This window comes from Elaeis guineensis, chromosome 11 (assembly GCF_000442705.2).
Source record: "Elaeis guineensis isolate ETL-2024a chromosome 11, EG11, whole genome shotgun sequence".
Taxonomy (NCBI): Eukaryota; Viridiplantae; Streptophyta; class Magnoliopsida; order Arecales; family Arecaceae; genus Elaeis; species Elaeis guineensis.
The window spans coordinates 104,912,929-104,927,843 of NC_026003.2; the positions used below are offsets into that span (position 1 = coordinate 104,912,929).

General features: G+C 41.3%; 1 protein-coding gene and 1 non-coding gene across 2 annotated transcripts in view; both read right to left on the reverse strand.

Moving 5' to 3' along the window:
- LOC105037798 (uncharacterized) overlaps positions 1-14,915 on the reverse strand; it is a 147,534-nt gene that overhangs the window by 61,394 nt on the left and 71,225 nt on the right.
- Positions 3,683-3,789, reverse strand: LOC140852700 (small nucleolar RNA R71). Its single transcript, XR_012135602.1, has one exon. It is a non-coding gene; the product is annotated as a small nucleolar RNA R71 (small nucleolar RNA).

Sequence of the window (14,915 nt, forward strand, 5' to 3'; positions counted from 1 at the left end):
CGCCAGAATTTCAAAATCCGATGGTAGGGCGGGCCACTTGGGCCAGTCACCCCATCTTTCTCGAAAAGATGAATCCGAGGGTGGAGAGCCCTCAGTCTGATCATAATTCTACTCTCGAAGGATCTCTACCACCATTCTGCCCGAAGACCATCGAGACCCGTAGTCGCAAGGACTTCCTGGATCGAAGGCTCCAAGAGATGAATCGACGGATTGAAGAACTCCGCCACGCTCCCCCTGCTTATGGTGAGGACATCTGTATTGACCCTCTTTTTTCTCAAATGATCATGCAGAAATCGATCCCGCCAAACTTCAAGCTCTCCCAATTCGAAAGCTATGACGGGACCTCAGACTCGATCGACCACCTGGAAGCCTTCCGGACAATGATACTGCTCCATGGCGCACCAGACGCCATTCTGTGCTGAGCTTTCCCATCCACCCTGAAGGGAGCAGCAAGGAATTGGTACTCGACGTTGAAGCCGGATACCATCTTTTCTTTTGATCAGATGAGCCATGATTTATGTCACAAATTGACATAAAAAGTATCAATTAATATCTAAATTATCTAACTTTATTAGGAAATTGATACTTGTTATTATATTTTGTAGAAGAAGAGGTCATCAATAGAAAGAACAAGGAAAGAGGATTCCAACGGCATAAATTTTACATAAAACAGAGTTAAATTGACCCAGAAATTGAAGAATGAAGAAAGAAGACTCAATTGGGTCAAACCCGAGTCAAATCAGGTCAAATTTTATCAAAAATCAACTGATTTGATGATCTGGTTAGCCGCCTGGTCCACAGCAACAGGCGCCTGGACCATGGGGACCCATCGGCGTACCATAAACCAGCCAATCAGTGAGTCTCGGCTCACCGCAACGCATCGTGAGCCCGATCCACGCGCGCGGTGCAGGGCTCATGAGGAGAGAGAAGAAGGTCAGAAGGGCAACCTAGTAACTTCCCATCACTCGATGGTCCGATCTTCTCTGATCAAGATCCAACGCTCCACATTTTTGCGTCATCGGACAGCCACCATCACAGCCGGTCAAGATCCAATCGTAATCAAGGCAATTGCAAGAATCAATAAACACTAGGACAACACGGGATCCTTCTGCAACGCGATCCAACGGACGAAATCTTTCAACGCCTTGATCGGACGGTCCGCGATGCATCTGACCTGATCCCATCTCTGCAGCATGATCCAACGACAGTGCTTCACCCAGATCGTGATCCGATGGCCCAGAATCGCTTCCGGCTTGATTTATTAGATGAATTGGGTCCTTTAGATGAAGATCGGACGGCTGAAACAATTTCTAGGGTTTCTTGATGGATTTAAGTGTTTTTTGAGCGAGATTTGAGCCCCTAAACCCCTCTAACAGCTCTCTAAAACTTCTTAGTCCCACATCTAAAGTTTTGAAAACCTTATAACCCCCAAATGCCTATAAAAAGCCCCCAAAGGCCCTTGTTTTAATGATTCTTGCCTTCCGATCAAGCTTGTAACCCTAGATAGTGGGGTTTTTAGCTTTCTTCTCAAGCCTCGAGCTTTGAAGTTTTTGTAATAAATTTTTTTTTATAAAATCTTATTTTTATGTAATTTTATCTCTTTACATTATGCAATTTATTTTTCTTGCAATTAGGATAGTTTAATTTATGCAGTTTAAATTTATGCAATTAGGATAGTTTAATTTATGAAATTAGGGTAGTTTATTTTTGCATTTAAATTTTGCAAGTAGATTTAGATCATGTCTAGCTAAGCATCCCTTATAGGGTTTGCGATGAAGCTAGATCATGAGTAGGGGTTTTACATAGGGTTCTTTCTTTTTCTTAGGGTTTCTTTTTCTTCCTCTTTTGCCAAGAATTTTTGATAAACTACAGTTGGGTCAGAGTCCCCTCATAGTTTATGCTTGATTCAGTGCATAGGAGGAGAAAACCCTAAGGGATCCTAGTTACTACTCCCCTGTAAAGAATCTTGATGGGTTATCGTTGGGCCTTAGTCCCTTCATAATCTATGCTTGGGAAAGACAAGAGGAGTAGTCGTTAGGATCAATAAGAAAAATTCTAGGTAGAATTTTTTAATCTAGATCTAGTGGATTCAAAAACCCTAGATCCTTAGTCTTATTATCTTTAGCAAACAACTTTCAATTTTCGATTTTCGTTAAAGCTCGCTTGAGCATAGATTTGAAAATTATTTTTAAACCAAATCTCTGTGGGATCGACCCATACTCGCTGGTCATGCTACTCTGCACATTGTGCACTTGCGGTTTTATTTACAAATTTTAAGATTTGCACATCAAGTTTTTAGCACCGTTGCCGGGGATTTGGCGTTTTAAATTATTTTCAAATATTTGTTCTTCGTGCTTTATAACTCTCTTTCTTTTTCCTTTAGGTTTCTAGATTTAGTTGGTGATTGCTGGAAAACTCAGGTATGCTTCTAATTTCTCTTTTATTATTTTTAGTTAATTACTTTTCCTTTTAGACCTAATCATTTGAATTTATTTAATCATAAAAAAAAATAAAAAATAAAAAATAAAACAAAATAAAAGACATTTCATAATCATGAAGTAAAATATCAAAATAAAAAAAAATTCTAAATTAAAATCTTTTACATTTTTGGTCATCTTGTTTATTTGCATTTGCATTTTCATAATTAATCTAAGGGCATCAACCCATTAACAAGATAAGGTGTAGATTTCATTACCCTTCCTTAGCCCAAAAACCATCTCCATCATATTGCATTACCTAGACCTTTAATCTTAAAATCAATTAGACGTCAACCTTAAGGAATTCGAGCTCAATAGGACAAGGAACCCTAAGAGTTCTACCAAGTTTGAGTTGTTTGATTAGTTGGTGTCTAGGCAAGTCCCTGAGGGTGGTTTGTTAAATTGGTTCAGTTGCTGGCCTGGCCAACTCGTTTGGTGTCTAGAAAGGCAACGATGAGTGAACCTCCCACCTCTTATACTTACCTGGCTAACTAGTTGATCAATCTCCACTTGGAAGGCTTGAAGGGTCATCTTGGAACAGTTAGGAGCTGTCTAGATTTAGGTTAACCCTAGGATAGATTGAGTTTAATTTATTGTTTCACTTGTTTGAAAAATAATAAAAAAAAATTATTAAAATTTAAATTAATTTGGTTACTTTTCTTTAGATTTAGGACTCCTTAGGATCTTTTCTTTAGAACTTTTTATCTTTTCTTTTTTTTTCTTATACATAAAAATTTTATAAAAAAAATTGTATAAACATCGAGAACCGTACACCTCGTGTGTGGAGAAGAGTGTCAGGTCGTCTAGTTAGAATTGAGTCAATTCCTGTTGTTCCAATGGCTGAACCAATCCAACCCATGACCCTTAAAGATTTGTGTTATCCAGTTGGCTCCATCCAACCATCTTGTATCAGGTTGCCACAACCCACAGCTAACAATTTTGAAATCAAATCTCAAATCATAAATATGCTTCCAAAATTTACAGGATTAGAGGATGCTTATATATTTATTAGAGAATTTGAGGAGGTATGTGCAACCATGAAACTGCAATTAACAGAGGATGAGGTCAAACTTAGATTAATCAACTTTGCCCTTAAGGATAATGCTAAGAAGTGGCTTTATAGTCTGCCAAACCATTCTGTCACTACCTGGGAGGGCTTTGTGAGAATATTTTTGAAAAAGTATTTCCCCCATCATAAAACAGCTAGGATTAGGAATGAAATAAATCAATTTTACCAACTAGCTGGTGAATCATTTTGGAAGTACTTTGATCGTTTCAAGAATCTTTTGACCCAATGCCCACACCATGGAATAGAAACTTGGAGACTATGCCAGATCATCTATGAGGGGTTAGATTCAAACTCAAGAACCATGCTAGAGTCCATGTGCCAAGGCCAATTTATGGACAAAGAAACTACTGAAGCTTGGCAATTCTTAGAAGACCTAGCCGAGAAAAATTTACAGTGGGAAACAACTAGGGAACCTGATAAAGCTACACCTTCAAGAGGAGGAATGCATCAAATTTAACCAACCCTAGCATCAGAGGCCAAGATTGCAACCTTAACACGTAGATTGGAAGCCTTAGAATTACAGAGACCAGCCAATGTAAATCAAATATCTGCACCCATGTGTAAAGGGTGCAATGCACCAGACCATGTCTTAGAAGAATGTTCCTACTCGAATGAGTGTGCACAGGTGAATGCCACCTATCAAGGACCATTGAACAATCCTTATGCACCCACATATAACCCAGGTTGGAGGAATCACCCGAATTTCTCATGGTCCCAGAATCCTAATGTAGGCAATCCAAATTTCAATCAGCAAAATCTAAGGTCCAACCCAGTGATGAACAACCCGCCAGGCTTCCATGATAATGACAAAAAAATTACCTCTTTAGAGAAAATCCTAGAAGCCATGATGAAGACACATACCAGCTTTATGCAAACCACGGGTCAATTCATAAATAATAACACCCAAGCTATAGCCCGTCTGAAAATGCAAGTAAGACAGCTGGCTTCGACCATTAGTGAACGAGAACATGGTAGGTTACCTAACCAACCTGAGCCAAATCCTAGGAACCAAAATGGTCCACGACCCCAACAAGGAAACCAAGTTAATGGTGTAAATGCCATTCATACCTTAAGATCGGGAAAACAAATAGACAATAAGGTAGTTGCACTTGATGATATAGAGGACTCATCTGTCGAGTCACCTTCTAAAACTACTACCTTTCAACCTCAAGCACCAGAAACTGAAAATTCACCTAGTCCAGTACTTAAAAGTCCTAGAGCTCCTTTTCCAAACAGACTGAAATCCAATAAATCTGAACATTTAGACAAAATTTTAGAGGTATTTAAATAAGTCCAAGTTAATATTCCTCTTTTAGATATAATCCATCAGGTTCCAACTTATGCCAAATTTTTAAAAGATCTTTGCACTAGGAAAAGGACCACTAATGTACCAAAGAAAGCATTTTTGGCTGCAAGTGTCAGTTCATACCTATCTAGCCCTGTGCCAATTAAATATAAGGACCCTGGAGCTCCAACAATTTTTTGTGTTATTGGAGAAACTAATATAAAAAAGGCCTTGCTAGATCTAGGAGCTAGTGTGAATATCCTTCCATATTCGGTGTATGAGCAACTAGGATTAGAAAAACTTCAACCTACTGGGATCACATTACAGTTAGCCGATAGATCTCTCAGGATCCCTAAGGGAATGGTCGAGGATGTTCTGATAAAGGTTAAAAATTTTATTTTTTCTGTAGATTTTATTGTTTTAGAGACTGACCCAGTTGCGAATCCTAAAGGACATATACCTATCATTTTAGGAAGACCATTCTTAGCTACGACCAATGCTGAAATCAATTGTCGAAATGGTCTAATGAAGTTATCCTTTGGGAATATGACCATTGAGCTTAATGTTTTTAACTTAGAACAGGAATCCTCTTCTCATGCTGATGTCAATGTAGTCCAAGATGGTATTTATGAATCCATTGACATTAGTGATGATGAAGTCGACCTAGAGTCTAACCCCTGGTTAATCCATGAGTCTGAGGATGTCAATGAAATACTTAAAGAAAATCAGATTAATCAGGAATCGACACTTCCTACTGAACCAATCATTGAGATGGTGAAATCATCACCTAAACCATCGATAGAGGAAGCACCCATTTTAGAACTGAAACCCCTCCCAGAATATCTCAAGTATGCATATCTAGGACCCAAAGAAACTTTGCCTGTAATTATTGCATCAGACCTAGATCCCAAGCAAGAGGAGGAGTTAGTGTCAGTTCTAAAAGCAAATCAAGAAGCAATAGGTTGGACCATAGCAGATATCAAAGGAATAAGCCCTTCTATAGTTCAACATAGAATATACTTAGAGGAAGAGGCTAAACCAACAAGAGAAGCCCAAAGAAGGCTTAATCCAGCTATGAAGGATGTAGTTAAAAAGGAGATTCTGAAACTCCTAGATAGTGGAATAATTTATCCTATTTCTGATAGCTCTTGGATAAGCCCAGTTCAAGTAGTACCCAAAAAATCTGGGGTAACAGTGGTCCAAAATGATGCAAACGAACTTATCCCAACTAGAACCCAAACGGGATGGAGGGTCTGTATAGACTATAGAAAGTTGAATGCTGCGACAAGGAAAGATCACTTTTCTTTGCCATTTATTGATCAAATGTTGGAAAGACTAGCCGGACAAGAGTTTTACTATTTTCTTGATGGATACTCCGGTTACAACCAAATCCCCATAGCCGCTGAAGATCAAGAAAAGACTACATTCACCTGTCCATTTGATACTTTTGCCTATAGACGAATGCCCTTTGGACTATGTAATGCACCGGCAACCTTCCAGAGATGCATGATCAGCATGTTTTCAGATATGATAGAACGATTTCTAAAAATTTTTATGGATGACTTTTTTGTTTTTGGCCTAACCTTCTCCGAGTGTCTGAATCACCTGCAATTAGTTCTAGAACGATGTAAGGAGAAGCACTTAGTTCTCAACTGGGAAAAATGTCAGTTTATGGTCAAACAGGGAATAGTTCTTGGCCATGTCATTTCTAAAAAGGGGATTGAAGTGGACAAGGCCAAAATAGATCTAATTGCAAGTCTTCCACCACCTAAATCTGTGAAAGAAATACGTTCATTTTTAGGTCATGCTGGATTCTATAGAAGGTTTATTGCCAACTTTAGCAAAGTAGCACGTCCACTGACTAATCTTTTAGCAAAGGATACCAAATTTGAATTTACTCATGAGTGTTTGGAATCTTTTGAATTTCTAAAAAAAGCACTTGTATCAGCTCCAATCATTCATCTTCCTGTCTGGTCTGAACCATTTGAATTAATGTGTGATGCGTCCGATCATGTTGTGGGCGCAATCTTAGGTCAACGAATAAATAAGCTGCCTAGAGTGATATATTATGCAAGTAAAACCTTAAATGATGTGCACCTTAGCTACACCACAACTGAGAAGGAGTTCCTTGCCGTTGTCTTTGCTTTAGAAAAATTTAGATCTTATTTGGTTGGGACCCACACCATTGTTTATACCGATCACTCAGCCATTAGACATCTCCTAGCAAAGAAGGATGCCAAGGCACGCTTAATCAGATGGATTTTGCTCTTTCAAGAATTTGACCTAGAAATTAGGGACAAGAAAGGCACTGAGAACGTTGTAGCAGATCATTTGTCCCAAATTCCAGTCGCACTATCTAGTGAACCACCCATCAATGAATCTTTTTCAGATGAGCAACTCACGTCTGTGTCTACTGAACCTTGGTTTGCTGATATTGTAAATTATTTAGACATAGGTAAAATACCTTCTCATTGGACTAAGCAGGATAAATATAAATTCTTTGCCCAAGTGAAGTATTTCATTTGGGATGATCCTTATCTTTTTAAACAATGTCCTAATCAAATTATTAGAAGGTGTATCCCAGATAACGAAGTCATGAATATTTTATCTTTTTGTCATGATCAAGCATGTGGGGGTCACTTCGCGTCTAAGAAAACTGCTGCTAAGGTTCTCCAATATGATTTTTATTGGCCCAATTTGTTTAAGGATGCTCATGAATATTGTAAAAATTATGCTCAATGTCAGAAAATGGATCGAATCACCAAGCGACACATGATGCCACTCAACCCAATCTTGGTAGTTGAAGTTTTTGATGTTTGGGGGATCGATTTCATGGGACCATTTTCAAATTCCTTTGGAAATGAATATATTCTAGTAGCAGTTGATTATGTTTCAAAATGGGTAGAAGCAATTGCATGTAGAACACCCAATAGCAAAATGGTCATTAAGTTTCTTAAAGAAAATATTCTCTCCCGTTTCGGTATTCCTAGGGCAATCATTAGTGATCGGGGAACCCATTTTTGTAACCGATCTTTTGCAATATTGATGAAAAAGTATAATGTCACCCACAAATTGGCCACACCATATCATCCTCAAACTAGTGGGCAAGTTGAAGTGTCAAACCGACAAATCAAACAGATCCTAGAAAAAACTGTTAGTGCCAATAGAAAGGATTGGTCTTTGAAATTAATTGATGCACTTTGGGCATACCGAACCACTTTCAAGACCAATCTAGGAATGTCTCCTTATAGGATTGTGTTTGGTAAACCATGTCACTTGCCTATTGAGATAGAACACAAAGCCATGTGGGCCATCAAACAACTAAATACAAATTTGAACGACGCTGGAAACCATAGGAAGCTTCAGTTGAATGAATTAGAAGAACTTAGAAATAAAGCCTATGAAAATGCAAGGATATACAAGGAACGAACCAAAGCATTTCATGATCAATCAATTATGAGAAAAACTTTCAATATCGGACAAAAGGTGCTCTTATATAACTCTAGATTACATCTGTTTCCAGGAAAGCTTAGGTCTAGATGGACAGGACCATTTTTAGTAAAGGAAGTCTTTTCACATGAAGCTGTTGAGATAGAAAACCCAAGTAATGGTGTTATCTTTAAAGTTAATGGTCAACGTTTAAAATCATTCTTGGAATTACCTGTCGAGACTGTTGAAGATGCCATGGTTCTTTATGAACCAACTTATTCTGATTAAATTGCTTCGAGGTTTGGTCTGGCTGAAGACATAAAACTTAGCGCTTCTGGGAGGCAACCCAGCTTATTTAATTTCTAATATTTTTTTTTGTTTTCAGTTTGCTTAGGACAAATAAATTAGATAAATTCCATTGGGGATAATGTCGGTCAAGTTGGGGGGAGAGCTTGAACAAAATCAGGTGTTATCATTTTCTTTTCCTTCCACTATGAGTTATTTCTTGCATTTAATATATTAAAATTTTTTTTTTTGAAATAAATTAATCTAGAAAAGAAATAAGAGTAAGTTAGAAAGTATTTGCTAATAAATGTAGTGAGTCACGGAGAAGATTAGCTGGTTAGACTCTTGGTGGCCTAGGTCATTTAAAGACTATTAGCACTTCCAATTGCACATGCACACTAACAAGGTAAAGTAGGTGTTAATTGTAAGGCCAATTAAAGATTTGAATATTATTTAAATTAGATAATTTTCTTTACACCCCAATTGAAGAAATTTAAATTTAAGGAAAGAGCTACCTGCTTGAAATAAAATGCAAAACACAGAGTAAATGTGGATTGCCCTAAGCCTAGTAACCGGGTCTCTTCACCTAAGTCAAGTGTTGAGATTCGCGTCAAACGGTGGTGGGAAGGCCAGGATGCTCAGCAAAAAAAAAAAGTGTGAAAGCTACCTTAGTTCTTTGTTTAATCTGGGGTGTATAGAACATTAATCGAACTAAGTTATGAAAAATGATACAATTGTCCTGCACAAGTTAATACTGAAATACTAAGTTAGTTATCACTCACACAAGTGCTATAAAACTTTAAGTGTACTCTAAGAAAGCTCCTAAGTAGACTAACTACCGATTCTAATTCGAAGCTCATTACTTAGTAATACTAGAAAACTTCTTGAATTTCGATCTTAAATTAATTTGCAAAGGAAGGATCTTTTTGGAATATGATCTTATTTTGGTACATTGCTAAGGGACTAGCAATGATTAAGTTGGGGGGTGTGATTTATGTCACAAATTGACATAAAAAGTATCAATTAATATCTAAATTATCTAACTTTATTAGGAAATTGATACTTGTTATTATATTTTGCAGAAGAAGAGGTCATCAATAGAAAGAACAAGGAAAGAGGATTCCAACGGTGCAAATTTTACGTAAAACGGAGTTAAATTGACCCAGGAATTAAAGAATGAAGAAAGAAGACTTAATTAGGTCAAACCCGAGTCAAATCAGGTCAAAATTGGTCAAAAATTAACTGATTTGGTGATCTGGTTAGCCGCCTGGTCCACAGCAACAGGCGCCTGGACCATGGATCCATCGGCGCACCATAAACCAGCCAATCAGTGAGTCTCGACTCACCGCAACGCATCGCGAGCCCGATCCACGCGCGCGGTCCGGGGCTCATGAGGAGAGAGAAGAAGTCCGAAGGGCAACCTGATAACTTCCCATCACTCGATGGTCCGATCTTCTCTGATCAAGATCCAACGCTCCACATTTTTGCACCATCGGACGGCCACCATCGCAGCCGGTCAAGATCCAACCGTAATCAAGGCAATTGCAAGAATCAATAAACACTAGGACAACACGGGATCCTTCTGCAGTGCGATCCAACGGATGAAATCTTCCAGCGCCTTGATCGGATGGTCCGCGATGCATCCGACCTGATCCCATCTCTGCAGCGCGATCCAACGGCAGCGCTTCACCCAGATCGTGATCCGACGGCCCAGAATCGCTTCCGGCTTGATTTATTAGATGAATTGGGTCCTTTAGATGAAGATCGGACGGCTGAAACAATTTCTAAGGTTTCTTGATGGATTTAAGTGCTTTTTGAGCGAGATTTGAGCCCCTAAACCCCCCTAACAGCCCTCTAAAATCTCTTAGTCCCACATCTAAAGTTTTGAAAATCTTATAACCCCTAAATGCCTATAAAAAGCCCCCAAAGGCCCTTGTTTTAATGATTCTTGCCTTCCGATCAAGCTTGTAACCCTAGATAGTGGGGTTTTTAGCTTTCTTCTCAAGTCTCGAGCTTTGAAGTTTTTGTAATAATTTTTTTTTTATAAAATCTTATTTTTATGTAATTTTATCTCTTTACATTATGCAATTTATTTTTCTTGCAATTAGGATAGTTTAATTTATGCAGTTTAAATTTATGCAATTAAGATAGTTTAATTTATGAAATTAGGGTAGTTTATTTCTGCATTTAAATTTTGCAAGTAGATTTAGATCATGTCTAGCTAAGCATCCCTTCTAGGGTTTGCGATGAAGCTAGATCATGAGTAGGGGTTTTACATAGGGTTCTTTCTTTTTCTTAGGGTTTCTTTTTCTTCCTCTTTTGCCAAGAATTTTTGATGAACTACAGTTGGGTCAGAGTCCGTTCATAGTTCATGCTTGATTCAGTGCATAGGAGGAGAAAATCCTAAGGGATCCTAGTTACTACTCCCCTGTAAAGAATCTTGATGGGTTATCGTTGGGCCTTAGTCCCTTCATAATCTATGCTTGGGAAAGACAAGAGGAGTAGTCGTTAGGATCAATAAGAAAAATTCTAGGTAGAATTCCCTAATCTAGATCTAGTGGATTCAAAAATCCTAGATCCTTAGTCTTATTGTCTTTAGCAAACAACTTTCGATTTTCGATTTTCGTTAAAGCTCGCTTGAGCATACATTTGAAAATTATTTTTAAACCAAGTCTTTGTGGGATCGACCCGTACTCGCTGGTCGTGCTACTCTGCACACTGTGTGCTTGCGGTTTTATTTACAAATTTTAAGATTTGCACATCAAGCCACCAGTTCGTGGCTCATTTTGTTAGCAGCCGGCGTCCCCGGAGAGGTTCGGAGTCCCTCATCAACATCAAGCAAAGGGAGGGGGAATCCATCTGGGCTTATGTTAACCGTTTCAATATCGTTGCATTGGAGGTTCGGAACTTGGACCAATCAGTCGCGATGGCCGCTCTGAAGGGCGGCCTCCAGAAGAACGACCTTCTGTTCTCCTTGGAAAAGAAGTACCCCAGAAATTTTGCCGATTTGCTGGCTCGGGCCGAAGGATATGTCCGAGCGGAAGAAGCCTTCAAGATGAAGGACGAGGAGACCGCGAGAGAGCGGCAAGCGGGAGACTCGAGCAAGCTCGCAGTCGAAAAAGGGCCGAGTGAAGCTCGACCATGCTCTCGAACTCCTCCCGGACACGGGCGCACCCGGACTCCTCCCCGAGCTCATAAACAGAGAAGCCCAGACCATCGAGTTTGACGAGGCTCTCCTCCAGGGAGATTCCACAGCTACGCCCCTCTCAATGCATCGAAAACTCAAGTGCTGATGGAGGTCAGAGAGCAGCTCCCAAGGCCGGAGAGGATGCGCTCGCACCCCAAAAAATGCAACCCGAACAAATTCTGCCTCTATCATCGTGACCATGGCCACGATATAGAGGAGTGTATTCAGCTCTGAGATGAGATCGAGGAGCTCATCAGACGGGGTTGGCTCGACAGATTCATTCGACGCTGACCTGAAGGAAGAGAAGATCAGCCTAGGGCCCCACCGCAGTCGGAACTGCCAAGGAGGGAGGAGCAGCCAGAAGATCGGCCTCCGATTGGGATTATCAACTCCGTCTCGGGGGGAACTCGGTGAGGAGCAGACCTTCCACGGTTATAGAGTTTGAAAAATCTATGAATGTATTACCAATAACTTTGCCCTGAATGAAAATTCTCTTCATATTTGTGTATTATTTCTTTTGGTATGAGCTTACAACGATGGGAGATAACTCCCCCATACAAACGAAACTAAGCGTGTTAGGAACAGGAGGAGAACCTCGTCCTAACATGAGCAAAGTCGAAGGTCGAGTTTTCTAAAGATCGGATGGGGGGAGAGGCCCTTACAATGGTCCTTATGTGCCCCCACAGCCTTGTTAGGAACAGGAAGAGAACCTCATCCTAACATGAGCAAAGTCGAAGGCTCGATTTCTTAAAGATCAGATGGGGGAGAGGCCCTTACAACGGCCCTTATGTGCCCCCACAGTTTTGTTAGAAACAGGAGGAGAACCTCATCCTAACATGAGCAAAGTCGAAGGCCCAGTTTTCTAAAGACCGGATGGGGGGAGAAGCCCTTACAACGGCCCTTATGTGCTCCCACAGCCTTGTTAGGAACAGGAGGAGAACCTCATCCTAACATGAGCAAAATCGAAGGCCCAGTTTCCTAAAGATCGGATGGGGGGAGAGGCCCTTACAACGGCCCTTATGTGCCCCCACAGTCTTGTTAGGAACAGGAGGAGAACCTCATCCTAACGTGAGCAAAGTCGAAGATCCGATTTCCTAAAGATCAGATGAGGGGAGAGGCCCTCACAACGGCCCTTATGTGCCCCCACAGCCTTGTCAGGAACAGGAGGAGAACCTCATCCTGACACGAGCTGAAACCGACTGTCGGGAATGAGGGAAGGACCTCGTCCCGACGCAAACAAAGACTCGATTGATCGACTAGGAGAAAAACTTCCTCAATGGCTCCTCCACACTCTCACGGCCCCATCAAGAGCAGAGGGAAGACCCTCACTCAAACACAGAAGAAAAGGGGAGACGAAAAGAAAAGGTGATGAACTACATCGGCGATAGGTGAAAAATGAACCACATCAAAGGCACAAGGGACCTCGTCCCGATGAGAGAGAAAATTCTTGTCGAAAATCTCTAGTCCCTAAGGATAAATCGACACGGCGGCAACCAGGAATCTTCAAACTATGTCGGCAACGAACAAGACGAAAGATAAAAGAAGAAGTTCGATGAACGACGAATCAACGCAAGAATCAGCAAGGGATTACAAATTACGTCGATGCCAAACAAGATGGAAGACAAATGGAGTTTGGTAAACAACCATTCAATACCAGAATGGGCAAGGTAATAAACGATTTCATTCACATTTTATTGGTGAAGTATGCATTACAAAGCCTTAAAGGCCAAAAAAAAGAAGAGGAAAAAGAAAGAAGAAGAAGAGGCTCTAAGGAAGCCCAGTTTCTTCTGACTTCGAGCTCTCAGTTCCGGCCCTTGCTATGGATTGCCTTAAATCTTCGACTTCCTCTTCTAGTTTCCTCTTTTCAGCAGCATATCCTGGAACATCCGGTGGAACCACCGGCGCTCGTCCTCTGACTCTCGAAGCCTCCTCCTCAGGACCTCAAACTCTGCCTCGGCATCCTTGACCGCCTGCTGCTCGTGGACTAGCTGAATCTTCAGCCGCTGCAGTTCGACCTCCCCCACCCAAGGGCCACAGACAATTCCGCCATAGTCTTCCTCAAGGAGCAGAGCTCATCGGAGCCTCGTGCAGAGGCAGGCTGGACTCTCCCAGACAACTGCCTCCGAAGGTGGGCTACTTCATCGGTCACCGTCTGGAGCTTCCTTCAGTAGTCCTCTACCTGCCCACTCCAGTCGACTCGATAGGCATTATAGTTCGCCTCAGCATCCTGCAGCTGCTTCTGAAGGTCGGAGAACTTCTTTGATCAGTCTCGATCGTGGTCGGCTTGGACTGTGAGCTAAGACGAGCTTCCTTCCAGCTGGCCGATCTTCTCCCGTGCAGCCGCCAGATCGATCTTGAGAGAGCTGATCTTGGAAGCCTGACCCCAAGATCGATCGCTGGCACACTTCCAGAGTTCCTCGAGCTCCGTCATGAAGTCAGCCTTCTTCCAGGTGAATTCCATGAGCCCCTTTTTGTGGAGGTCCTGAAGGCAAATAGCCTTCGCAGTAACTTCTGAGTGGCTCTTCCTCAGCCGGTGGAGTTCGTCTTCCAGCTTTTTAGATTTCCCTGTCAACCGACGAACTTTCCTTTGGAGGTCTCGTATCATCGACTTCATGGGAATACCCTCTGATAGGGGAAGAGCTTTGACAGGACACTGTTGTTGGAAGACAAGAGTGCCATGACTCAAATCAATACAAGAGGACAAAAAGAAGGAAAAGAATACGAAAAGAGGGGAGGGACCCTCCGTAAAGATGAATCCAGCTTCATTGATCAAATAAGTTTCAAGTACAAGAGAACAAAAGAAATGTATATATCACCACAAAGGAGAAATACAAAGCTAGAGGTTTCGAACCTCTGGGGCAGAAGTAGAGGGGCTCGGCATCCCCAAAAGATCGTCAGCGGCGACCGCAGCAGTCGACGAGGTCCTGGCTGGAGGAGGACCGACAGCGGCTTCGGATGGTCCAGCTTCATCATCGGATGCCTCGTTCAGGAAGCCGAAATCTAACTCGGGAAACTTCCCAGCCACCCTCTCTTGACAGAGTTCAAAATCCTTGATGAATGCATCCTGACCGAACTGGACCTTAGATCCTCCATCTCGGAGGAGGCTTTGAACTCCTCCACCGCTCGGGCCCCTGCCTCCGAAGTCAGGGATGAAATCCGCACTTTCAGCTCGAAAACCTGCAC